The 27891-nt window shown below is 33.9% G+C and overlaps 8 non-coding genes across 8 annotated transcripts; all 8 read left to right on the top strand.

The window, feature by feature from the left end:
* The first annotated feature begins 15131 nt into the window (after positions 1–15131).
* LOC133178012 (U1 spliceosomal RNA) lies at positions 15132–15295 on the top strand. The gene has a single exon (XR_009719935.1). It is a non-coding gene; the product is annotated as a U1 spliceosomal RNA (small nuclear RNA).
* Positions 15296–16505: 1210 nt separating this feature from the next.
* LOC133178008 (U6 spliceosomal RNA) lies at positions 16506–16614 on the top strand. The gene has a single exon (XR_009719931.1). It is a non-coding gene; the product is annotated as a U6 spliceosomal RNA (small nuclear RNA).
* Positions 16615–17282: 668 nt separating this feature from the next.
* Positions 17283–17446, top strand: LOC133178011 (U1 spliceosomal RNA). Its single transcript, XR_009719934.1, has one exon. It is a non-coding gene; the product is annotated as a U1 spliceosomal RNA (small nuclear RNA).
* Positions 17447–18656: 1210 nt separating this feature from the next.
* On the top strand, positions 18657–18765 carry LOC133178007 (U6 spliceosomal RNA). Its single transcript, XR_009719930.1, has one exon. It is a non-coding gene; the product is annotated as a U6 spliceosomal RNA (small nuclear RNA).
* A 668-nt stretch (positions 18766–19433) lies between these two features.
* Positions 19434–19597, top strand: LOC133178010 (U1 spliceosomal RNA). Its single transcript, XR_009719933.1, has one exon. It is a non-coding gene; the product is annotated as a U1 spliceosomal RNA (small nuclear RNA).
* Positions 19598–20807: 1210 nt separating this feature from the next.
* On the top strand, positions 20808–20916 carry LOC133178013 (U6 spliceosomal RNA). Its single transcript, XR_009719936.1, has one exon. It is a non-coding gene; the product is annotated as a U6 spliceosomal RNA (small nuclear RNA).
* Positions 20917–21584: 668 nt separating this feature from the next.
* LOC133178006 (U1 spliceosomal RNA) lies at positions 21585–21748 on the top strand. The gene has a single exon (XR_009719929.1). It is a non-coding gene; the product is annotated as a U1 spliceosomal RNA (small nuclear RNA).
* Positions 21749–22958: 1210 nt separating this feature from the next.
* On the top strand, positions 22959–23069 carry LOC133178009 (U6 spliceosomal RNA). Its single transcript, XR_009719932.1, has one exon. It is a non-coding gene; the product is annotated as a U6 spliceosomal RNA (small nuclear RNA).
* Positions 23070–27891: the final 4822 nt, after the last annotated feature.

Genomic DNA, 27891 nt, shown 5'->3' with positions numbered 1-27891 from the left:
GTTCGAATCCCAGTGGGTTTTTCATTCTTGACACATTATACAAGTGGTTTCATACAAAATTCAAAGAAAAACTCATCAAATTGAATGTATATTATTTTATTCAGAATAAGACCAAAAAAATCTAACCATATTTTTTTTCTTTTGTTTAATATCTCTCTCGTTTGTCAAATTCTATTAATCATCATGCAGGTTTATTTCGTTGTCATCAGGTTTTATTAATTTCACTTTGCAACAGTCAGTAAAGTGTTAATTTCAACCTCACTGTCTTGAATTGTAATTCTCCTTTACATCTTCTTATGGTATCACTTCTGTATTTTTGACCAATCAGAATTAATTTCAAGTCTCACTTACGCCTCCTTTCAAGGATGATCGACCAATGAAAATGAACTTAGTCGATTGTAGTTCCATATTATAAATAGATTTTTTTCTTTCTGTTAAAATATTTGAATCCCCCAACTCTGGGCTCCTTTTGTGTTTTAAGCAATTTCAGTATCTACCATCAACTTATTTTCTCAATTTTCTTTGAATATTAAGCATGGCTTTTAAGGAACTATTTTTTCTGGGTATGGGAAGCCATTTTAGGAGGTACACACAGGATGTTTACGTGGAAAGTATATATTTCATTTCGAGTGTACTTGATGTTATGTATTTGTCATACCACACACACACAAATACTATAATAAAAAAAAATGAACATACATACCAAATAAGTCACAAGCTTAGTGTTTTATTAAGTAGAAGTTTTTGTTTGTGAAGAGAAAAAATATTAAACGTCAAGTGTCAGTGGTTTTTAAAGGTGGAATTGTAGGCTCTCCACGGATGGCCATCCTAGAACAGGGGCTATACAAAATCTAGGAAATGTTGTTTTCTTTTCAGGTGTACGCTACCATGTGAAAGATAATATGTAACAATTCCTTTATAAAAATTATATACTCTCCAAAATTTTAGGGAATTTTTCTTCTCTAGTGGACAACAGGTTGTACATGTAATATTCCAAGGGTTTTTCTTTTAATAAAATATTTTGTACCCTTTTTACAAAATTTCACTCAACTGAAAGCTAATTTAACTTTATTCCTTACATCATATTTCAAATGTCAGATCTTTGTGTAATTTGAGTCCTTTTAAAATCTAATGGTGTAGTTGTAACATGATTTTCTATTGTATTGGCAAGAGACCTGGGTTCGAATCCCAGTGGGTTTATTCCTGACACTTTATACATGTGTTTTTATGCAATATTTTAAAGAAAACAACCAAATGATTTGATATTTATTTATTTTGGATCAGAAACTTTCCCTCTGCTTTATAAGGGCTTGGGACCTTCTAGAATTATGCTGTAAAAACAGATAATACTAGGCAGCATTAAAAGTTTCTTTCCAAAGTCTTTTTTTATACAAAGTTAACCTAGTTTGTAATGCCCAACACTTCTTAGAAATGGTTGTTACACTTTCTCCACAATTTTCACTGGTTCTTTTTTTTTTTTTTCTGTATAAGTCTCAGTGAACTTTTCTTAGTACAACTATGGACCTTGGTATCTGAGAGGCATTTTAAGGCACATCAAGGGGAGTAAATGACACATGTTAGCTGGACAGTGACTGTCTATGGTATTATGACAGCAGACTGGGGTTGTTGAGTGCACATCTTCACATTAAACTGGTTCGCAGTCTTGGGTACAAGCCGCACACAAACACTGAGGTGTCAGTGCCCTTAAGGTCTCTTATCTTGTCAGGGCTGGCAGCACAGACTAACTGGTTGTCACTTGGAGACTTGATGCTTAAATTCCTCAATAATGAACGTGCTCCTACATCTACTTTTGCCTCCTGTCCCTGTAAAATAGAACAATTATTGAGCTGCATGTACCTGTATTTCATATGTTTATGATACATTGTTTTAATCAACTATGCAATCACATTCAGTTACAATTTTTTCAAAATTTACACAATCATATATGAAGCTATATCAATGTTTTTCTCATTATTTTACATAGCCGTGTAGGTATAATCTGTTTATACTCTTCAAACATCAAAGGTATTTTTGTAACATGTAATATGTAATGCTACTTACTGTTTCCACAGTCTGCGATGAAGGTTCGAACAACCGAGACTTATTCGGGATCCTTGTCTGTCTTCGAGTGAAGGTATTTCATCCCATTCAGCTTACCGGTGTGGCCCCAGGGGTACTGGAGGGTGGGGTCTACAAGGTGTTCCAAAGGGAATTATGTACCAACTTGTTACTAGTATGGCGTACAAGTCTGTTCACTCACCAGGCACTCTGTGGGGCTGAAAATGCAAGATTTCTAATTATTCTTTAATATTTTATCAAAACTAAGACTAAAAACATTCTTAGCCCTTTGTCTTGTATACATACAAGAAGGTGTCAAATGGAGTAAACTAGCAGATAGGTATAATGCATTATGGTATACACATTTAACACTGTTATACACTGTGCTTACTAGTACTGTGTGTATACAGCATGAAATTAGACTAGAATCAATTGTTTTAACATTTAAATCAGCTCAGTTTCCCTCAAGTTTCATTGATTCGGCGTTTTTAACAAATGTACACAATGAAAACAGGTCAACAACAAAATCATGCTGTAAATCATAGTTACATGTTATACTAAGTGAGACCGTGTGTACATAGTAAGAAATCAGATTTAAATCAGGTGATTTCACATAAAAATCAGTGTAGTTTCATACAAAAATCAATCAATCGGCGTTTTCAATCAATGCACAACAATGTACACATGTTGCCAGAAATCTTCGGTATGGTACGAGGTCAGTTTGCACATAAAACACACATTGAATCGTCATCTACTACGACATGCATTTACGAGGTTATGAATTGTGATAAGATCAATGGAATTTAACAACTTTTTACAATGCAAAACGGTTACTTTTTTGTATTTTATAAGTTGTAAACAACATGCGTCGAATCGAATTTCCTCTATTTACAACCTCTCAATATCGATATCAGAGCAATTTCTCCAATGGTACTTCGCTTCAGTATTACTAACCTTTTTTAGCTGAATCCACCGGTACTAAATTTGAACTCTAACTCCGATGTATAATCAAGAAATTCAACTTTTTATTTTTCACTATATGTTATGCGACTTATCCAATATGGCGGCTGTCCTAATTCTGACTTGTAGGCTTACTCTGATTGGTCGATTGATTAGAAGTGGAACAGAAGTGGGACAAAAGTGGGACAAATCCAACCCTCTGATTGGTCTAAAAAGTGGAACTTCACCACGAAGATTGCACAGCTAGTAGCGCAAAGGATCCCGCGCAATCTTCGTGGTATTGTCCCACATTTCCAGGGAAGGGGAAGGAGAGAAGGGGGAAGAAAAGGGAGAGAAAAAAGGAAAGAAAGGGGTATTTTTACATAATCAAAAATGATTTAATTATAGGAATGTTTTTTCTATATTTGCACCAATTTTGAAGTGAATATATCCATTTTTTATTTTTGATTTTAATGATTTAAAATGCATATTTTTGCTGATTAATTATGCATTAATTTCACTAATTTAAGGCAAAAAGGGAATTTTTTTCTCATTCTTGTCTGTTCATTTCTTACACTTTTACTCATTTCCAGGCTCATTTGGCCTTTATTTTATTATTTTGAATATATATTCTTAGCTCAAATCCTTGTATTTTGTGTCTTTTTAAATTCCTATGGTGTAGTGGTAACACGCTTGCCTAATTTACTGGCAAGAGACCTGGGTTCGAATCCCAGTGGGTTTTTCATTCTTGACACATTATACAAGTGGTTTCATACAAAATTCAAAGAAAAACTCATCAAATTGAATGTATATTATTTTATTCAGAATAAGACCAAAAAAATCTAACCATATTTTTTTTCTTTTGTTTAATATCTCTCTCGTTTGTCAAATTCTATTAATCATCATGCAGGTTTATTTCGTTGTCATCAGGTTTTATTAATTTCACTTTGCAACAGTCAGTAAAGTGTTAATTTCAACCTCACTGTCTTGAATTGTAATTCTCCTTTACATCTTCTTATGGTATCACTTCTGTATTTTTGACCAATCAGAATTAATTTCAAGTCTCACTTACGCCTCCTTTCAAGGATGATCGACCAATGAAAATGAACTTAGTCGATTGTAGTTCCATATTATAAATAGATTTTTTTCTTTCTGTTAAAATATTTGAATCCCCCAACTCTGGGCTCCTTTTGTGTTTTAAGCAATTTCAGTATCTACCATCAACTTATTTTCTCAATTTTCTTTGAATATTAAGCATGGCTTTTAAGGAACTATTTTTTCTGGGTATGGGAAGCCATTTTAGGAGGTACACACAGGATGTTTACGTGGAAAGTATATATTTCATTTCGAGTGTACTTGATGTTATGTATTTGTCATACCACACACACACAAATACTATAATAAAAAAAAATGAACATACATACCAAATAAGTCACAAGCTTAGTGTTTTATTAAGTAGAAGTTTTTGTTTGTGAAGAGAAAAAATATTAAACGTCAAGTGTCAGTGGTTTTTAAAGGTGGAATTGTAGGCTCTCCACGGATGGCCATCCTAGAACAGGGGCTATACAAAATCTAGGAAATGTTGTTTTCTTTTCAGGTGTACGCTACCATGTGAAAGATAATATGTAACAATTCCTTTATAAAAATTATATACTCTCCAAAATTTTAGGGAATTTTTCTTCTCTAGTGGACAACAGGTTGTACATGTAATATTCCAAGGGTTTTTCTTTTAATAAAATATTTTGTACCCTTTTTACAAAATTTCACTCAACTGAAAGCTAATTTAACTTTATTCCTTACATCATATTTCAAATGTCAGATCTTTGTGTAATTTGAGTCCTTTTAAAATCTAATGGTGTAGTTGTAACATGATTTTCTATTGTATTGGCAAGAGACCTGGGTTCGAATCCCAGTGGGTTTATTCCTGACACTTTATACATGTGTTTTTATGCAATATTTTAAAGAAAACAACCAAATGATTTGATATTTATTTATTTTGGATCAGAAACTTTCCCTCTGCTTTATAAGGGCTTGGGACCTTCTAGAATTATGCTGTAAAAACAGATAATACTAGGCAGCATTAAAAGTTTCTTTCCAAAGTCTTTTTTTATACAAAGTTAACCTAGTTTGTAATGCCCAACACTTCTTAGAAATGGTTGTTACACTTTCTCCACAATTTTCACTGGTTCTTTTTTTTTTTTTTCTGTATAAGTCTCAGTGAACTTTTCTTAGTACAACTATGGACCTTGGTATCTGAGAGGCATTTTAAGGCACATCAAGGGGAGTAAATGACACATGTTAGCTGGACAGTGACTGTCTATGGTATTATGACAGCAGACTGGGGTTGTTGAGTGCACATCTTCACATTAAACTGGTTCGCAGTCTTGGGTACAAGCCGCACACAAACACTGAGGTGTCAGTGCCCTTAAGGTCTCTTATCTTGTCAGGGCTGGCAGCACAGACTAACTGGTTGTCACTTGGAGACTTGATGCTTAAATTCCTCAATAATGAACGTGCTCCTACATCTACTTTTGCCTCCTGTCCCTGTAAAATAGAACAATTATTGAGCTGCATGTACCTGTATTTCATATGTTTATGATACATTGTTTTAATCAACTATGCAATCACATTCAGTTACAATTTTTTCAAAATTTACACAATCATATATGAAGCTATATCAATGTTTTTCTCATTATTTTACATAGCCGTGTAGGTATAATCTGTTTATACTCTTCAAACATCAAAGGTATTTTTGTAACATGTAATATGTAATGCTACTTACTGTTTCCACAGTCTGCGATGAAGGTTCGAACAACCGAGACTTATTCGGGATCCTTGTCTGTCTTCGAGTGAAGGTATTTCATCCCATTCAGCTTACCGGTGTGGCCCCAGGGGTACTGGAGGGTGGGGTCTACAAGGTGTTCCAAAGGGAATTATGTACCAACTTGTTACTAGTATGGCGTACAAGTCTGTTCACTCACCAGGCACTCTGTGGGGCTGAAAATGCAAGATTTCTAATTATTCTTTAATATTTTATCAAAACTAAGACTAAAAACATTCTTAGCCCTTTGTCTTGTATACATACAAGAAGGTGTCAAATGGAGTAAACTAGCAGATAGGTATAATGCATTATGGTATACACATTTAACACTGTTATACACTGTGCTTACTAGTACTGTGTGTATACAGCATGAAATTAGACTAGAATCAATTGTTTTAACATTTAAATCAGCTCAGTTTCCCTCAAGTTTCATTGATTCGGCGTTTTTAACAAATGTACACAATGAAAACAGGTCAACAACAAAATCATGCTGTAAATCATAGTTACATGTTATACTAAGTGAGACCGTGTGTACATAGTAAGAAATCAGATTTAAATCAGGTGATTTCACATAAAAATCAGTGTAGTTTCATACAAAAATCAATCAATCGGCGTTTTCAATCAATGCACAACAATGTACACATGTTGCCAGAAATCTTCGGTATGGTACGAGGTCAGTTTGCACATAAAACACACATTGAATCGTCATCTACTACGACATGCATTTACGAGGTTATGAATTGTGATAAGATCAATGGAATTTAACAACTTTTTACAATGCAAAACGGTTACTTTTTTGTATTTTATAAGTTGTAAACAACATGCGTCGAATCGAATTTCCTCTATTTACAACCTCTCAATATCGATATCAGAGCAATTTCTCCAATGGTACTTCGCTTCAGTATTACTAACCTTTTTTAGCTGAATCCACCGGTACTAAATTTGAACTCTAACTCCGATGTATAATCAAGAAATTCAACTTTTTATTTTTCACTATATGTTATGCGACTTATCCAATATGGCGGCTGTCCTAATTCTGACTTGTAGGCTTACTCTGATTGGTCGATTGATTAGAAGTGGAACAGAAGTGGGACAAAAGTGGGACAAATCCAACCCTCTGATTGGTCTAAAAAGTGGAACTTCACCACGAAGATTGCACAGCTAGTAGCGCAAAGGATCCCGCGCAATCTTCGTGGTATTGTCCCACATTTCCAGGGAAGGGGAAGGAGAGAAGGGGGAAGAAAAGGGAGAGAAAAAAGGAAAGAAAGGGGTATTTTTACATAATCAAAAATGATTTAATTATAGGAATGTTTTTTCTATATTTGCACCAATTTTGAAGTGAATATATCCATTTTTTATTTTTGATTTTAATGATTTAAAATGCATATTTTTGCTGATTAATTATGCATTAATTTCACTAATTTAAGGCAAAAAGGGAATTTTTTTCTCATTCTTGTCTGTTCATTTCTTACACTTTTACTCATTTCCAGGCTCATTTGGCCTTTATTTTATTATTTTGAATATATATTCTTAGCTCAAATCCTTGTATTTTGTGTCTTTTTAAATTCCTATGGTGTAGTGGTAACACGCTTGCCTAATTTACTGGCAAGAGACCTGGGTTCGAATCCCAGTGGGTTTTTCATTCTTGACACATTATACAAGTGGTTTCATACAAAATTCAAAGAAAAACTCATCAAATTGAATGTATATTATTTTATTCAGAATAAGACCAAAAAAATCTAACCATATTTTTTTTCTTTTGTTTAATATCTCTCTCGTTTGTCAAATTCTATTAATCATCATGCAGGTTTATTTCGTTGTCATCAGGTTTTATTAATTTCACTTTGCAACAGTCAGTAAAGTGTTAATTTCAACCTCACTGTCTTGAATTGTAATTCTCCTTTACATCTTCTTATGGTATCACTTCTGTATTTTTGACCAATCAGAATTAATTTCAAGTCTCACTTACGCCTCCTTTCAAGGATGATCGACCAATGAAAATGAACTTAGTCGATTGTAGTTCCATATTATAAATAGATTTTTTTCTTTCTGTTAAAATATTTGAATCCCCCAACTCTGGGCTCCTTTTGTGTTTTAAGCAATTTCAGTATCTACCATCAACTTATTTTCTCAATTTTCTTTGAATATTAAGCATGGCTTTTAAGGAACTATTTTTTCTGGGTATGGGAAGCCATTTTAGGAGGTACACACAGGATGTTTACGTGGAAAGTATATATTTCATTTCGAGTGTACTTGATGTTATGTATTTGTCATACCACACACACACAAATACTATAATAAAAAAAAATGAACATACATACCAAATAAGTCACAAGCTTAGTGTTTTATTAAGTAGAAGTTTTTGTTTGTGAAGAGAAAAAATATTAAACGTCAAGTGTCAGTGGTTTTTAAAGGTGGAATTGTAGGCTCTCCACGGATGGCCATCCTAGAACAGGGGCTATACAAAATCTAGGAAATGTTGTTTTCTTTTCAGGTGTACGCTACCATGTGAAAGATAATATGTAACAATTCCTTTATAAAAATTATATACTCTCCAAAATTTTAGGGAATTTTTCTTCTCTAGTGGACAACAGGTTGTACATGTAATATTCCAAGGGTTTTTCTTTTAATAAAATATTTTGTACCCTTTTTACAAAATTTCACTCAACTGAAAGCTAATTTAACTTTATTCCTTACATCATATTTCAAATGTCAGATCTTTGTGTAATTTGAGTCCTTTTAAAATCTAATGGTGTAGTTGTAACATGATTTTCTATTGTATTGGCAAGAGACCTGGGTTCGAATCCCAGTGGGTTTATTCCTGACACTTTATACATGTGTTTTTATGCAATATTTTAAAGAAAACAACCAAATGATTTGATATTTATTTATTTTGGATCAGAAACTTTCCCTCTGCTTTATAAGGGCTTGGGACCTTCTAGAATTATGCTGTAAAAACAGATAATACTAGGCAGCATTAAAAGTTTCTTTCCAAAGTCTTTTTTTATACAAAGTTAACCTAGTTTGTAATGCCCAACACTTCTTAGAAATGGTTGTTACACTTTCTCCACAATTTTCACTGGTTCTTTTTTTTTTTTTTCTGTATAAGTCTCAGTGAACTTTTCTTAGTACAACTATGGACCTTGGTATCTGAGAGGCATTTTAAGGCACATCAAGGGGAGTAAATGACACATGTTAGCTGGACAGTGACTGTCTATGGTATTATGACAGCAGACTGGGGTTGTTGAGTGCACATCTTCACATTAAACTGGTTCGCAGTCTTGGGTACAAGCCGCACACAAACACTGAGGTGTCAGTGCCCTTAAGGTCTCTTATCTTGTCAGGGCTGGCAGCACAGACTAACTGGTTGTCACTTGGAGACTTGATGCTTAAATTCCTCAATAATGAACGTGCTCCTACATCTACTTTTGCCTCCTGTCCCTGTAAAATAGAACAATTATTGAGCTGCATGTACCTGTATTTCATATGTTTATGATACATTGTTTTAATCAACTATGCAATCACATTCAGTTACAATTTTTTCAAAATTTACACAATCATATATGAAGCTATATCAATGTTTTTCTCATTATTTTACATAGCCGTGTAGGTATAATCTGTTTATACTCTTCAAACATCAAAGGTATTTTTGTAACATGTAATATGTAATGCTACTTACTGTTTCCACAGTCTGCGATGAAGGTTCGAACAACCGAGACTTATTCGGGATCCTTGTCTGTCTTCGAGTGAAGGTATTTCATCCCATTCAGCTTACCGGTGTGGCCCCAGGGGTACTGGAGGGTGGGGTCTACAAGGTGTTCCAAAGGGAATTATGTACCAACTTGTTACTAGTATGGCGTACAAGTCTGTTCACTCACCAGGCACTCTGTGGGGCTGAAAATGCAAGATTTCTAATTATTCTTTAATATTTTATCAAAACTAAGACTAAAAACATTCTTAGCCCTTTGTCTTGTATACATACAAGAAGGTGTCAAATGGAGTAAACTAGCAGATAGGTATAATGCATTATGGTATACACATTTAACACTGTTATACACTGTGCTTACTAGTACTGTGTGTATACAGCATGAAATTAGACTAGAATCAATTGTTTTAACATTTAAATCAGCTCAGTTTCCCTCAAGTTTCATTGATTCGGCGTTTTTAACAAATGTACACAATGAAAACAGGTCAACAACAAAATCATGCTGTAAATCATAGTTACATGTTATACTAAGTGAGACCGTGTGTACATAGTAAGAAATCAGATTTAAATCAGGTGATTTCACATAAAAATCAGTGTAGTTTCATACAAAAATCAATCAATCGGCGTTTTCAATCAATGCACAACAATGTACACATGTTGCCAGAAATCTTCGGTATGGTACGAGGTCAGTTTGCACATAAAACACACATTGAATCGTCATCTACTACGACATGCATTTACGAGGTTATGAATTGTGATAAGATCAATGGAATTTAACAACTTTTTACAATGCAAAACGGTTACTTTTTTGTATTTTATAAGTTGTAAACAACATGCGTCGAATCGAATTTCCTCTATTTACAACCTCTCAATATCGATATCAGAGCAATTTCTCCAATGGTACTTCGCTTCAGTATTACTAACCTTTTTTAGCTGAATCCACCGGTACTAAATTTGAACTCTAACTCCGATGTATAATCAAGAAATTCAACTTTTTATTTTTCACTATATGTTATGCGACTTATCCAATATGGCGGCTGTCCTAATTCTGACTTGTAGGCTTACTCTGATTGGTCGATTGATTAGAAGTGGAACAGAAGTGGGACAAAAGTGGGACAAATCCAACCCTCTGATTGGTCTAAAAAGTGGAACTTCACCACGAAGATTGCACAGCTAGTAGCGCAAAGGATCCCGCGCAATCTTCGTGGTATTGTCCCACATTTCCAGGGAAGGGGAAGGAGAGAAGGGGGAAGAAAAGGGAGAGAAAAAAGGAAAGAAAGGGGTATTTTTACATAATCAAAAATGATTTAATTATAGGAATGTTTTTTCTATATTTGCACCAATTTTGAAGTGAATATATCCATTTTTTATTTTTGATTTTAATGATTTAAAATGCATATTTTTGCTGATTAATTATGCATTAATTTCACTAATTTAAGGCAAAAAGGGAATTTTTTTCTCATTCTTGTCTGTTCATTTCTTACACTTTTACTCATTTCCAGGCTCATTTGGCCTTTATTTTATTATTTTGAATATATATTCTTAGCTCAAATCCTTGTATTTTGTGTCTTTTTAAATTCCTATGGTGTAGTGGTAACACGCTTGCCTAATTTACTGGCAAGAGACCTGGGTTCGAATCCCAGTGGGTTTTTCATTCTTGACACATTATACAAGTGGTTTCATACAAAATTCAAAGAAAAACTCATCAAATTGAATGTATATTATTTTATTCAGAATAAGACCAAAAAAATCTAACCATATTTTTTTTCTTTTGTTTAATATCTCTCTCGTTTGTCAAATTCTATTAATCATCATGCAGGTTTATTTCGTTGTCATCAGGTTTTATTAATTTCACTTTGCAACAGTCAGTAAAGTGTTAATTTCAACCTCACTGTCTTGAATTGTAATTCTCCTTTACATCTTCTTATGGTATCACTTCTGTATTTTTGACCAATCAGAATTAATTTCAAGTCTCACTTACGCCTCCTTTCAAGGATGATCGACCAATGAAAATGAACTTAGTCGATTGTAGTTCCATATTATAAATAGATTTTTTTCTTTCTGTTAAAATATTTGAATCCCCCAACTCTGGGCTCCTTTTGTGTTTTAAGCAATTTCAGTATCTACCATCAACTTATTTTCTCAATTTTCTTTGAATATTAAGCATGGCTTTTAAGGAACTATTTTTTCTGGGTATGGGAAGCCATTTTAGGAGGTACACACAGGATGTTTACGTGGAAAGTATATATTTCATTTCGAGTGTACTTGATGTTATGTATTTGTCATACCACACACACACAAATACTATAATAAAAAAAAATGAACATACATACCAAATAAGTCACAAGCTTAGTGTTTTATTAAGTAGAAGTTTTTGTTTGTGAAGAGAAAAAATATTAAACGTCAAGTGTCAGTGGTTTTTAAAGGTGGAATTGTAGGCTCTCCACGGATGGCCATCCTAGAACAGGGGCTATACAAAATCTAGGAAATGTTGTTTTCTTTTCAGGTGTACGCTACCATGTGAAAGATAATATGTAACAATTCCTTTATAAAAATTATATACTCTCCAAAATTTTAGGGAATTTTTCTTCTCTAGTGGACAACAGGTTGTACATGTAATATTCCAAGGGTTTTTCTTTTAATAAAATATTTTGTACCCTTTTTACAAAATTTCACTCAACTGAAAGCTAATTTAACTTTATTCCTTACATCATATTTCAAATGTCAGATCTTTGTGTAATTTGAGTCCTTTTAAAATCTAATGGTGTAGTTGTAACATGATTTTCTATTGTATTGGCAAGAGACCTGGGTTCGAATCCCAGTGGGTTTATTCCTGACACTTTATACATGTGTTTTTATGCAATATTTTAAAGAAAACAACCAAATGATTTGATATTTATTTATTTTGGATCAGAAACTTTCCCTCTGCTTTATAAGGGCTTGGGACCTTCTAGAATTATGCTGTAAAAACAGATAATACTAGGCAGCATTAAAAGTTTCTTTCCAAAGTCTTTTTTTATACAAAGTTAACCTAGTTTGTAATGCCCAACACTTCTTAGAAATGGTTGTTACACTTTCTCCACAATTTTCACTGGTTCTTTTTTTTTTTTTTCTGTATAAGTCTCAGTGAACTTTTCTTAGTACAACTATGGACCTTGGTATCTGAGAGGCATTTTAAGGCACATCAAGGGGAGTAAATGACACATGTTAGCTGGACAGTGACTGTCTATGGTATTATGACAGCAGACTGGGGTTGTTGAGTGCACATCTTCACATTAAACTGGTTCGCAGTCTTGGGTACAAGCCGCACACAAACACTGAGGTGTCAGTGCCCTTAAGGTCTCTTATCTTGTCAGGGCTGGCAGCACAGACTAACTGGTTGTCACTTGGAGACTTGATGCTTAAATTCCTCAATAATGAACGTGCTCCTACATCTACTTTTGCCTCCTGTCCCTGTAAAATAGAACAATTATTGAGCTGCATGTACCTGTATTTCATATGTTTATGATACATTGTTTTAATCAACTATGCAATCACATTCAGTTACAATTTTTTCAAAATTTACACAATCATATATGAAGCTATATCAATGTTTTTCTCATTATTTTACATAGCCGTGTAGGTATAATCTGTTTATACTCTTCAAACATCAAAGGTATTTTTGTAACATGTAATATGTAATGCTACTTACTGTTTCCACAGTCTGCGATGAAGGTTCGAACAACCGAGACTTATTCGGGATCCTTGTCTGTCTTCGAGTGAAGGTATTTCATCCCATTCAGCTTACCGGTGTGGCCCCAGGGGTACTGGAGGGTGGGGTCTACAAGGTGTTCCAAAGGGAATTATGTACCAACTTGTTACTAGTATGGCGTACAAGTCTGTTCACTCACCAGGCACTCTGTGGGGCTGAAAATGCAAGATTTCTAATTATTCTTTAATATTTTATCAAAACTAAGACTAAAAACATTCTTAGCCCTTTGTCTTGTATACATACAAGAAGGTGTCAAATGGAGTAAACTAGCAGATAGGTATAATGCATTATGGTATACACATTTAACACTGTTATACACTGTGCTTACTAGTACTGTGTGTATACAGCATGAAATTAGACTAGAATCAATTGTTTTAACATTTAAATCAGCTCAGTTTCCCTCAAGTTTCATTGATTCGGCGTTTTTAACAAATGTACACAATGAAAACAGGTCAACAACAAAATCATGCTGTAAATCATAGTTACATGTTATACTAAGTGAGACCGTGTGTACATAGTAAGAAATCAGATTTAAATCAGGTGATTTCACATAAAAATCAGTGTAGTTTCATACAAAAATCAATCAATCGGCGTTTTCAATCAATGCACAACAATGTACACATGTTGCCAGAAATCTTCGGTATGGTACGAGGTCAGTTTGCACATAAAACACACATTGAATCGTCATCTACTACGACATGCATTTACGAGGTTATGAATTGTGATAAGATCAATGGAATTTAACAACTTTTTACAATGCAAAACGGTTACTTTTTTGTATTTTATAAGTTGTAAACAACATGCGTCGAATCGAATTTCCTCTATTTACAACCTCTCAATATCGATATCAGAGCAATTTCTCCAATGGTACTTCGCTTCAGTATTACTAACCTTTTTTAGCTGAATCCACCGGTACTAAATTTGAACTCTAACTCCGATGTATAATCAAGAAATTCAACTTTTTATTTTTCACTATATGTTATGCGACTTATCCAATATGGCGGCTGTCCTAATTCTGACTTGTAGGCTTACTCTGATTGGTCGATTGATTAGAAGTGGAACAGAAGTGGGACAAAAGTGGGACAAATCCAACCCTCTGATTGGTCTAAAAAGTGGAACTTCACCACGAAGATTGCACAGCTAGTAGCGCAAGGATGACACGCAAATTCGTGAAGCGTTCCATATTTTTTTCATTTTTAAAAAAGTTTTTAAATTTGTTCTCTTTATATTTTCTGTATTTTGTGCCAATTTTCAATGTAGTGTCTATCCTATTTTTAAAATTGGAACGATACGCAAGTTTTGGAAGAATTCCATATATATATATTGATTATTACTAATTATTATTTCTTAAATAAATCAAAAGGAAGTCAACAAAATTAAATCAAACGGGAGGGGGGGAGGGGGGGGGGGAGTTGATAGACACTACTATTTATCATTTTCTTTATTTTTGTTCTTTCTTTTTCTTTTCTTTCTTTCTTTTTTTTTTTTTTTTCATATTTTGCTTATTAATTGTCATTTCTATTTATCAATAGATTAATGATCTTTAAATTCTAGTGCACTATATATGGTATACAGGTGATAGTACTAAAACGCTGAGAGTACGAATGGAAAACGTTGACAGTACGTCGCATTTAGAAAAACGGAGTATGTGTAGGAAAGATGTATGAGGATAGGTAAAATATGCGATTGCTACACAGAGGTCAAATTTAAAGGTGAGCGCGTGATTTGGGAGGGGGATGTTGCATTTTTAGGCCTATCCGTGCGACATTGATTCTATAAAACCGTCCCTGGTCTCTTAAACACAAATTTTCTGCGCAGCGCCATAGTTTTAAGTTTCTGTATCAACTACACTTTTCATACTTACCTGGTGCAGAGGGCACCCTGATCAAGTAGGGGGTCCCTCCAGGGCGAGGCCTTTCCATTGCACTCCGGATCGGCTGAACCCTGCGATCGCCCCAAATGCGGGCGACTCGGGCACGTAATTTTTAAGTGTGGGGGTCTGCGTTCGCGCTTACCCCTGGATAAATAAATGTAGAATAAGAGAAAAAACTATCCACACCCTATCACATATATAAAACTGCAATAGTAATTAATATTTTTACAATTTCAGTATCATTGTGCATGAATTTTATTTACTGCATGTAGATATTTAAGACGTTTATTCTATTCTTGTTATTGTTAATCAATTTTTATATGAATTAGTTTGTTATGATTCAATAGCTCAGTATAGCTATATTTGTTATTTTATTTCATTTTATTTTTATTGCTTTGTTTTTGGTTTGTTTGTGTGTATTTTCAATTATATTTAATAAAAAAATCATGTTCTTCTATTTTTACACACGCGTACTTAGTGTCTTTACGTTATCCGGGGATCACGTGAAAAAATGTGCATACAAGTAAGATGGAGTTACGTCCCTTTGACCGTAGCCTTTGGTTCACGTAATGCCTACTGTGACGTCGTGTCCGTGACAACAAAAGTGTGGAGATTGTCATGCGGTCGTCAGAGAAGTTTAGAATCCAATTTTCTTGTGAATATTTCTTATTCAGTGTAAGGAAGTGAAAGGAAATTGTTCATATATCAAAGTGGATGTCAATTTCATACAGCAGCGATGTCATTTTTTTGGCTAAATGTGCATTGGATTACGTGTTGGAAATTAAATTCTATAAAAATTGATAAGGACTCGAAGAGCAAGTAATATAAGGTTAGTGAATTTTATTTTCCCTTTCAATTTACTTCAACTAGTTAGAATCGCGTTCACCATTCTCGATAATATCATTTAATCATTCTGCGCATTGACCAACCATATCTCAATAATATATGCGACAGTCATTTTTCTGGGCATCGGAGAAAATCGTGGTTGTAGCTGGATTATAAGAATTCAGTGCAAAACTTGATAGATATGAAATATGATAAAATTAGAATTATTTACTTTTATTTTCCTTTGTTTTTAGCTTTCTAAATAAAGCTATCGATTTTTTTCTTGCACAATGACCCCTCCCCCCACCCCCATTCACCCCCTCACTCCAGTTAATTTTTATTTCCTTCCTTTTATTCATTACACATGTGTGCACATGTGTAAGTCACATAGGCACATGTGTAGCAGTTACCTTTCCTGTTACGTAGTATTAACGTTTCTTCAGCTGTTTACAGTATGCAAATATTTAAAAGGGCTATTTCATATTACTCTCTGTTCCATAGTATTTATATGTTGCAAAAAGTAGTAGGTATTGTACTTGCTTTTCGGCAGTACATATATTAAAATTGGAACGATACAGAGAAGATTAGCATGGCCCCTGCGCAAGGATGACACGCAAATTCGTGAAGCGTTCCATATTTTTTTCATTTTTAAAAAAGTTTTTAAATTTGTTCTCTTTATATTTTCTGTATTTTGTGCCAATTTTCAATGTAGTGTCTATCCTATTTTTAAAATTGGAACGATACGCAAGTTTTGGAAGAATTCCATATATATATATTGATTATTACTAATTATTATTTCTTAAATAAATCAAAAGGAAGTCAACAAAATTAAATCAAACGGGAGGGGGGGAGGGGGGGGGGGAGTTGATAGACACTACTATTTATCATTTTCTTTATTTTTGTTCTTTCTTTTTCTTTTCTTTCTTTCTTTTTTTTTTTTTTTTTCATATTTTGCTTATTAATTGTCATTTCTATTTATCAATAGATTAATGATCTTTAAATTCTAGTGCACTATATATGGTATACAGGTGATAGTACTAAAACGCTGAGAGTACGAATGGAAAACGTTGACAGTACGTCGCATTTAGAAAAACGGAGTATGTGTAGGAAAGATGTATGAGGATAGGTAAAATATGCGATTGCTACACAGAGGTCAAATTTAAAGGTGAGCGCGTGATTTGGGAGGGGGATGTTGCATTTTTAGGCCTATCCGTGCGACATTGATTCTATAAAACCGTCCCTGGTCTCTTAAACACAAATTTTCTGCGCAGCGCCATAGTTTTAAGTTTCTGTATCAACTACACTTTTCATACTTACCTGGTGCAGAGGGCACCCTGATCAAGTAGGGGGTCCCTCCAGGGCGAGGCCTTTCCATTGCACTCCGGATCGGCTGAACCCTGCGATCGCCCCAAATGCGGGCGACTCGGGCACGTAATTTTTAAGTGTGGGGGTCTGCGTTCGCGCTTACCCCTGGATAAATAAATGTAGAATAAGAGAAAAAACTATCCACACCCTATCACATATATAAAACTGCAATAGTAATTAATATTTTTACAATTTCAGTATCATTGTGCATGAATTTTATTTACTGCATGTAGATATTTAAGACGTTTATTCTATTCTTGTTATTGTTAATCAATTTTTATATGAATTAGTTTGTTATGATTCAATAGCTCAGTATAGCTATATTTGTTATTTTATTTCATTTTATTTTTATTGCTTTGTTTTTGGTTTGTTTGTGTGTATTTTCAATTATATTTAATAAAAAAATCATGTTCTTCTATTTTTACACACGCGTACTTAGTGTCTTTACGTTATCCGGGGATCACGTGAAAAAATGTGCATACAAGTAAGATGGAGTTACGTCCCTTTGACCGTAGCCTTTGGTTCACGTAATGCCTACTGTGACGTCGTGTCCGTGACAACAAAAGTGTGGAGATTGTCATGCGGTCGTCAGAGAAGTTTAGAATCCAATTTTCTTGTGAATATTTCTTATTCAGTGTAAGGAAGTGAAAGGAAATTGTTCATATATCAAAGTGGATGTCAATTTCATACAGCAGCGATGTCATTTTTTTGGCTAAATGTGCATTGGATTACGTGTTGGAAATTAAATTCTATAAAAATTGATAAGGACTCGAAGAGCAAGTAATATAAGGTTAGTGAATTTTATTTTCCCTTTCAATTTACTTCAACTAGTTAGAATCGCGTTCACCATTCTCGATAATATCATTTAATCATTCTGCGCATTGACCAACCATATCTCAATAATATATGCGACAGTCATTTTTCTGGGCATCGGAGAAAATCGTGGTTGTAGCTGGATTATAAGAATTCAGTGCAAAACTTGATAGATATGAAATATGATAAAATTAGAATTATTTACTTTTATTTTCCTTTGTTTTTAGCTTTCTAAATAAAGCTATCGATTTTTTTCTTGCACAATGACCCCTCCCCCCACCCCCATTCACCCCCTCACTCCAGTTAATTTTTATTTCCTTCCTTTTATTCATTACACATGTGTGCACATGTGTAAGTCACATAGGCACATGTGTAGCAGTTACCTTTCCTGTTACGTAGTATTAACGTTTCTTCAGCTGTTTACAGTATGCAAATATTTAAAAGGGCTATTTCATATTACTCTCTGTTCCATAGTATTTATATGTTGCAAAAAGTAGTAGGTATTGTACTTGCTTTTCGGCAGTACATATATTAAAATTGGAACGATACAGAGAAGATTAGCATGGCCCCTGCGCAAGGATGACACGCAAATTCGTGAAGCGTTCCATATTTTTTTCATTTTTAAAAAAGTTTTTAAATTTGTTCTCTTTATATTTTCTGTATTTTGTGCCAATTTTCAATGTAGTGTCTATCCTATTTTTAAAATTGGAACGATACGCAAGTTTTGGAAGAATTCCATATATATATATTGATTATTACTAATTATTATTTCTTAAATAAATCAAAAGGAAGTCAACAAAATTAAATCAAACGGGAGGGGGGGAGGGGGGGGGGGAGTTGATAGACACTACTATTTATCATTTTCTTTATTTTTGTTCTTTCTTTTTCTTTTCTTTCTTTCTTTTTTTTTTTTTTTTTCATATTTTGCTTATTAATTGTCATTTCTATTTATCAATAGATTAATGATCTTTAAATTCTAGTGCACTATATATGGTATACAGGTGATAGTACTAAAACGCTGAGAGTACGAATGGAAAACGTTGACAGTACGTCGCATTTAGAAAAACGGAGTATGTGTAGGAAAGATGTATGAGGATAGGTAAAATATGCGATTGCTACACAGAGGTCAAATTTAAAGGTGAGCGCGTGATTTGGGAGGGGGATGTTGCATTTTTAGGCCTATCCGTGCGACATTGATTCTATAAAACCGTCCCTGGTCTCTTAAACACAAATTTTCTGCGCAGCGCCATAGTTTTAAGTTTCTGTATCAACTACACTTTTCATACTTACCTGGTGCAGAGGGCACCCTGATCAAGTAGGGGGTCCCTCCAGGGCGAGGCCTTTCCATTGCACTCCGGATCGGCTGAACCCTGCGATCGCCCCAAATGCGGGCGACTCGGGCACGTAATTTTTAAGTGTGGGGGTCTGCGTTCGCGCTTACCCCTGGATAAATAAATGTAGAATAAGAGAAAAAACTATCCACACCCTATCACATATATAAAACTGCAATAGTAATTAATATTTTTACAATTTCAGTATCATTGTGCATGAATTTTATTTACTGCATGTAGATATTTAAGACGTTTATTCTATTCTTGTTATTGTTAATCAATTTTTATATGAATTAGTTTGTTATGATTCAATAGCTCAGTATAGCTATATTTGTTATTTTATTTCATTTTATTTTTATTGCTTTGTTTTTGGTTTGTTTGTGTGTATTTTCAATTATATTTAATAAAAAAATCATGTTCTTCTATTTTTACACACGCGTACTTAGTGTCTTTACGTTATCCGGGGATCACGTGAAAAAATGTGCATACAAGTAAGATGGAGTTACGTCCCTTTGACCGTAGCCTTTGGTTCACGTAATGCCTACTGTGACGTCGTGTCCGTGACAACAAAAGTGTGGAGATTGTCATGCGGTCGTCAGAGAAGTTTAGAATCCAATTTTCTTGTGAATATTTCTTATTCAGTGTAAGGAAGTGAAAGGAAATTGTTCATATATCAAAGTGGATGTCAATTTCATACAGCAGCGATGTCATTTTTTTGGCTAAATGTGCATTGGATTACGTGTTGGAAATTAAATTCTATAAAAATTGATAAGGACTCGAAGAGCAAGTAATATAAGGTTAGTGAATTTTATTTTCCCTTTCAATTTACTTCAACTAGTTAGAATCGCGTTCACCATTCTCGATAATATCATTTAATCATTCTGCGCATTGACCAACCATATCTCAATAATATATGCGACAGTCATTTTTCTGGGCATCGGAGAAAATCGTGGTTGTAGCTGGATTATAAGAATTCAGTGCAAAACTTGATAGATATGAAATATGATAAAATTAGAATTATTTACTTTTATTTTCCTTTGTTTTTAGCTTTCTAAATAAAGCTATCGATTTTTTTCTTGCACAATGACCCCTCCCCCCACCCCCATTCACCCCCTCACTCCAGTTAATTTTTATTTCCTTCCTTTTATTCATTACACATGTGTGCACATGTGTAAGTCACATAGGCACATGTGTAGCAGTTACCTTTCCTGTTACGTAGTATTAACGTTTCTTCAGCTGTTTACAGTATGCAAATATTTAAAAGGGCTATTTCATATTACTCTCTGTTCCATAGTATTTATATGTTGCAAAAAGTAGTAGGTATTGTACTTGCTTTTCGGCAGTACATATATTAAAATTGGAACGATACAGAGAAGATTAGCATGGCCCCTGCGCAAGGATGACACGCAAATTCGTGAAGCGTTCCATATTTTTTTCATTTTTAAAAAAGTTTTTAAATTTGTTCTCTTTATATTTTCTGTATTTTGTGCCAATTTTCAATGTAGTGTCTATCCTATTTTTAAAATTGGAACGATACGCAAGTTTTGGAAGAATTCCATATATATATATTGATTATTACTAATTATTATTTCTTAAATAAATCAAAAGGAAGTCAACAAAATTAAATCAAACGGGAGGGGGGGAGGGGGGGGGGGAGTTGATAGACACTACTATTTATCATTTTCTTTATTTTTGTTCTTTCTTTTTCTTTTCTTTCTTTCTTTTTTTTTTTTTTTTTCATATTTTGCTTATTAATTGTCATTTCTATTTATCAATAGATTAATGATCTTTAAATTCTAGTGCACTATATATGGTATACAGGTGATAGTACTAAAACGCTGAGAGTACGAATGGAAAACGTTGACAGTACGTCGCATTTAGAAAAACGGAGTATGTGTAGGAAAGATGTATGAGGATAGGTAAAATATGCGATTGCTACACAGAGGTCAAATTTAAAGGTGAGCGCGTGATTTGGGAGGGGGATGTTGCATTTTTAGGCCTATCCGTGCGACATTGATTCTATAAAACCGTCCCTGGTCTCTTAAACACAAATTTTCTGCGCAGCGCCATAGTTTTAAGTTTCTGTATCAACTACACTTTTCATACTTACCTGGTGCAGAGGGCACCCTGATCAAGTAGGGGGTCCCTCCAGGGCGAGGCCTTTCCATTGCACTCCGGATCGGCTGAACCCTGCGATCGCCCCAAATGCGGGCGACTCGGGCACGTAATTTTTAAGTGTGGGGGTCTGCGTTCGCGCTTACCCCTGGATAAATAAATGTAGAATAAGAGAAAAAACTATCCACACCCTATCACATATATAAAACTGCAATAGTAATTAATATTTTTACAATTTCAGTATCATTGTGCATGAATTTTATTTACTGCATGTAGATATTTAAGACGTTTATTCTATTCTTGTTATTGTTAATCAATTTTTATATGAATTAGTTTGTTATGATTCAATAGCTCAGTATAGCTATATTTGTTATTTTATTTCATTTTATTTTTATTGCTTTGTTTTTGGTTTGTTTGTGTGTATTTTCAATTATATTTAATAAAAAAATCATGTTCTTCTATTTTTACACACGCGTACTTAGTGTCTTTACGTTATCCGGGGATCACGTGAAAAAATGTGCATACAAGTAAGATGGAGTTACGTCCCTTTGACCGTAGCCTTTGGTTCACGTAATGCCTACTGTGACGTCGTGTCCGTGACAACAAAAGTGTGGAGATTGTCATGCGGTCGTCAGAGAAGTTTAGAATCCAATTTTCTTGTGAATATTTCTTATTCAGTGTAAGGAAGTGAAAGGAAATTGTTCATATATCAAAGTGGATGTCAATTTCATACAGCAGCGATGTCATTTTTTTGGCTAAATGTGCATTGGATTACGTGTTGGAAATTAAATTCTATAAAAATTGATAAGGACTCGAAGAGCAAGTAATATAAGGTTAGTGAATTTTATTTTCCCTTTCAATTTACTTCAACTAGTTAGAATCGCGTTCACCATTCTCGATAATATCATTTAATCATTCTGCGCATTGACCAACCATATCTCAATAATATATGCGACAGTCATTTTTCTGGGCATCGGAGAAAATCGTGGTTGTAGCTGGATTATAAGAATTCAGTGCAAAACTTGATAGATATGAAATATGATAAAATTAGAATTATTTACTTTTATTTTCCTTTGTTTTTAGCTTTCTAAATAAAGCTATCGATTTTTTTCTTGCACAATGACCCCTCCCCCCACCCCCATTCACCCCCTCACTCCAGTTAATTTTTATTTCCTTCCTTTTATTCATTACACATGTGTGCACATGTGTAAGTCACATAGGCACATGTGTAGCAGTTACCTTTCCTGTTACGTAGTATTAACGTTTCTTCAGCTGTTTACAGTATGCAAATATTTAAAAGGGCTATTTCATATTACTCTCTGTTCCATAGTATTTATATGTTGCAAAAAGTAGTAGGTATTGTACTTGCTTTTCGGCAGTACATATATTAAAATTGGAACGATACAGAGAAGATTAGCATGGCCCCTGCGCAAAGGATCCCGCGCAATCTTCGTGGTATTGTCCCACATTTCCAGGGAAGGGGAAGGAGAGAAGGGGGAAGAAAAGGGAGAGAAAAAAGGAAAGAAAGGGGTATTTTTACATAATCAAAAATGATTTAATTATAGGAATGTTTTTTCTATATTTGCACCAATTTTGAAGTGAATATATCCATTTTTTATTTTTGATTTTAATGATTTAAAATGCATATTTTTGCTGATTAATTATGCATTAATTTCACTAATTTAAGGCAAAAAGGGAATTTTTTTCTCATTCTTGTCTGTTCATTTCTTACACTTTTACTCATTTCCAGGCTCATTTGGCCTTTATTTTATTATTTTGAATATATATTCTTAGCTCAAATCCTTGTATTTTGTGTCTTTTTAAATTCCTATGGTGTAGTGGTAACACGCTTGCCTAATTTACTGGCAAGAGACCTGGGTTCGAATCCCAGTGGGTTTTTCATTCTTGACACATTATACAAGTGGTTTCATACAAAATTCAAAGAAAAACTCATCAAATTGAATGTATATTATTTTATTCAGAATAAGACCAAAAAAATCTAACCATATTTTTTTTCTTTTGTTTAATATCTCTCTCGTTTGTCAAATTCTATTAATCATCATGCAGGTTTATTTCGTTGTCATCAGGTTTTATTAATTTCACTTTGCAACAGTCAGTAAAGTGTTAATTTCAACCTCACTGTCTTGAATTGTAATTCTCCTTTACATCTTCTTATGGTATCACTTCTGTATTTTTGACCAATCAGAATTAATTTCAAGTCTCACTTACGCCTCCTTTCAAGGATGATCGACCAATGAAAATGAACTTAGTCGATTGTAGTTCCATATTATAAATAGATTTTTTTCTTTCTGTTAAAATATTTGAATCCCCCAACTCTGGGCTCCTTTTGTGTTTTAAGCAATTTCAGTATCTACCATCAACTTATTTTCTCAATTTTCTTTGAATATTAAGCATGGCTTTTAAGGAACTATTTTTTCTGGGTATGGGAAGCCATTTTAGGAGGTACACACAGGATGTTTACGTGGAAAGTATATATTTCATTTCGAGTGTACTTGATGTTATGTATTTGTCATACCACACACACACAAATACTATAATAAAAAAAAATGAACATACATACCAAATAAGTCACAAGCTTAGTGTTTTATTAAGTAGAAGTTTTTGTTTGTGAAGAGAAAAAATATTAAACGTCAAGTGTCAGTGGTTTTTAAAGGTGGAATTGTAGGCTCTCCACGGATGGCCATCCTAGAACAGGGGCTATACAAAATCTAGGAAATGTTGTTTTCTTTTCAGGTGTACGCTACCATGTGAAAGATAATATGTAACAATTCCTTTATAAAAATTATATACTCTCCAAAATTTTAGGGAATTTTTCTTCTCTAGTGGACAACAGGTTGTACATGTAATATTCCAAGGGTTTTTCTTTTAATAAAATATTTTGTACCCTTTTTACAAAATTTCACTCAACTGAAAGCTAATTTAACTTTATTCCTTACATCATATTTCAAATGTCAGATCTTTGTGTAATTTGAGTCCTTTTAAAATCTAATGGTGTAGTTGTAACATGATTTTCTATTGTATTGGCAAGAGACCTGGGTTCGAATCCCAGTGGGTTTATTCCTGACACTTTATACATGTGTTTTTATGCAATATTTTAAAGAAAACAACCAAATGATTTGATATTTATTTATTTTGGATCAGAAACTTTCCCTCTGCTTTATAAGGGCTTGGGACCTTCTAGAATTATGCTGTAAAAACAGATAATACTAGGCAGCATTAAAAGTTTCTTTCCAAAGTCTTTTTTTATACAAAGTTAACCTAGTTTGTAATGCCCAACACTTCTTAGAAATGGTTGTTACACTTTCTCCACAATTTTCACTGGTTCTTTTTTTTTTTTTTCTGTATAAGTCTCAGTGAACTTTTCTTAGTACAACTATGGACCTTGGTATCTGAGAGGCATTTTAAGGCACATCAAGGGGAGTAAATGACACATGTTAGCTGGACAGTGACTGTCTATGGTATTATGACAGCAGACTGGGGTTGTTGAGTGCACATCTTCACATTAAACTGGTTCGCAGTCTTGGGTACAAGCCGCACACAAACACTGAGGTGTCAGTGCCCTTAAGGTCTCTTATCTTGTCAGGGCTGGCAGCACAGACTAACTGGTTGTCACTTGGAGACTTGATGCTTAAATTCCTCAATAATGAACGTGCTCCTACATCTACTTTTGCCTCCTGTCCCTGTAAAATAGAACAATTATTGAGCTGCATGTACCTGTATTTCATATGTTTATGATACATTGTTTTAATCAACTATGCAATCACATTCAGTTACAATTTTTTCAAAATTTACACAATCATATATGAAGCTATATCAATGTTTTTCTCATTATTTTACATAGCCGTGTAGGTATAATCTGTTTATACTCTTCAAACATCAAAGGTATTTTTGTAACATGTAATATGTAATGCTACTTACTGTTTCCACAGTCTGCGATGAAGGTTCGAACAACCGAGACTTATTCGGGATCCTTGTCTGTCTTCGAGTGAAGGTATTTCATCCCATTCAGCTTACCGGTGTGGCCCCAGGGGTACTGGAGGGTGGGGTCTACAAGGTGTTCCAAAGGGAATTATGTACCAACTTGTTACTAGTATGGCGTACAAGTCTGTTCACTCACCAGGCACTCTGTGGGGCTGAAAATGCAAGATTTCTAATTATTCTTTAATATTTTATCAAAACTAAGACTAAAAACATTCTTAGCCCTTTGTCTTGTATACATACAAGAAGGTGTCAAATGGAGTAAACTAGCAGATAGGTATAATGCATTATGGTATACACATTTAACACTGTTATACACTGTGCTTACTAGTACTGTGTGTATACAGCATGAAATTAGACTAGAATCAATTGTTTTAACATTTAAATCAGCTCAGTTTCCCTCAAGTTTCATTGATTCGGCGTTTTTAACAAATGTACACAATGAAAACAGGTCAACAACAAAATCATGCTGTAAATCATAGTTACATGTTATACTAAGTGAGACCGTGTGTACATAGTAAGAAATCAGATTTAAATCAGGTGATTTCACATAAAAATCAGTGTAGTTTCATACAAAAATCAATCAATCGGCGTTTTCAATCAATGCACAACAATGTACACATGTTGCCAGAAATCTTCGGTATGGTACGAGGTCAGTTTGCACATAAAACACACATTGAATCGTCATCTACTACGACATGCATTTACGAGGTTATGAATTGTGATAAGATCAATGGAATTTAACAACTTTTTACAATGCAAAACGGTTACTTTTTTGTATTTTATAAGTTGTAAACAACATGCGTCGAATCGAATTTCCTCTATTTACAACCTCTCAATATCGATATCAGAGCAATTTCTCCAATGGTACTTCGCTTCAGTATTACTAACCTTTTTTAGCTGAATCCACCGGTACTAAATTTGAACTCTAACTCCGATGTATAATCAAGAAATTCAACTTTTTATTTTTCACTATATGTTATGCGACTTATCCAATATGGCGGCTGTCCTAATTCTGACTTGTAGGCTTACTCTGATTGGTCGATTGATTAGAAGTGGAACAGAAGTGGGACAAAAGTGGGACAAATCCAACCCTCTGATTGGTCTAAAAAGTGGAACTTCACCACGAAGATTGCACAGCTAGTAGCGCAAAGGATCCCGCGCAATCTTCGTGGTATTGTCCCACATTTCCAGGGAAGGGGAAGGAGAGAAGGGGGAAGAAAAGGGAGAGAAAAAAGGAAAGAAAGGGGTATTTTTACATAATCAAAAATGATTTAATTATAGGAATGTTTTTTCTATATTTGCACCAATTTTGAAGTGAATATATCCATTTTTTATTTTTGATTTTAATGATTTAAAATGCATATTTTTGCTGATTAATTATGCATTAATTTCACTAATTTAAGGCAAAAAGGGAATTTTTTTCTCATTCTTGTCTGTTCATTTCTTACACTTTTACTCATTTCCAGGCTCATTTGGCCTTTATTTTATTATTTTGAATATATATTCTTAGCTCAAATCCTTGTATTTTGTGTCTTTTTAAATTCCTATGGTGTAGTGGTAACACGCTTGCCTAATTTACTGGCAAGAGACCTGGGTTCGAATCCCAGTGGGTTTTTCATTCTTGACACATTATACAAGTGGTTTCATACAAAATTCAAAGAAAAACTCATCAAATTGAATGTATATTATTTTATTCAGAATAAGACCAAAAAAATCTAACCATATTTTTTTTCTTTTGTTTAATATCTCTCTCGTTTGTCAAATTCTATTAATCATCATGCAGGTTTATTTCGTTGTCATCAGGTTTTATTAATTTCACTTTGCAACAGTCAGTAAAGTGTTAATTTCAACCTCACTGTCTTGAATTGTAATTCTCCTTTACATCTTCTTATGGTATCACTTCTGTATTTTTGACCAATCAGAATTAATTTCAAGTCTCACTTACGCCTCCTTTCAAGGATGATCGACCAATGAAAATGAACTTAGTCGATTGTAGTTCCATATTATAAATAGATTTTTTTCTTTCTGTTAAAATATTTGAATCCCCCAACTCTGGGCTCCTTTTGTGTTTTAAGCAATTTCAGTATCTACCATCAACTTATTTTCTCAATTTTCTTTGAATATTAAGCATGGCTTTTAAGGAACTATTTTTTCTGGGTATGGGAAGCCATTTTAGGAGGTACACACAGGATGTTTACGTGGAAAGTATATATTTCATTTCGAGTGTACTTGATGTTATGTATTTGTCATACCACACACACACAAATACTATAATAAAAAAAAATGAACATA

Source organism: Saccostrea echinata, unplaced genomic scaffold (assembly GCF_033153115.1).
Source record: "Saccostrea echinata isolate AGI-Se365-2 ecotype Australia unplaced genomic scaffold, CSIRO_AGI_Sech_v1 ptg000329l, whole genome shotgun sequence".
Classification (NCBI taxonomy): domain Eukaryota; kingdom Metazoa; phylum Mollusca; class Bivalvia; order Ostreida; family Ostreidae; genus Saccostrea; species Saccostrea echinata.
Note: the sequence above shows the minus strand (reverse complement) of the source record. Positions and strands in the feature narration are given on the sequence as shown.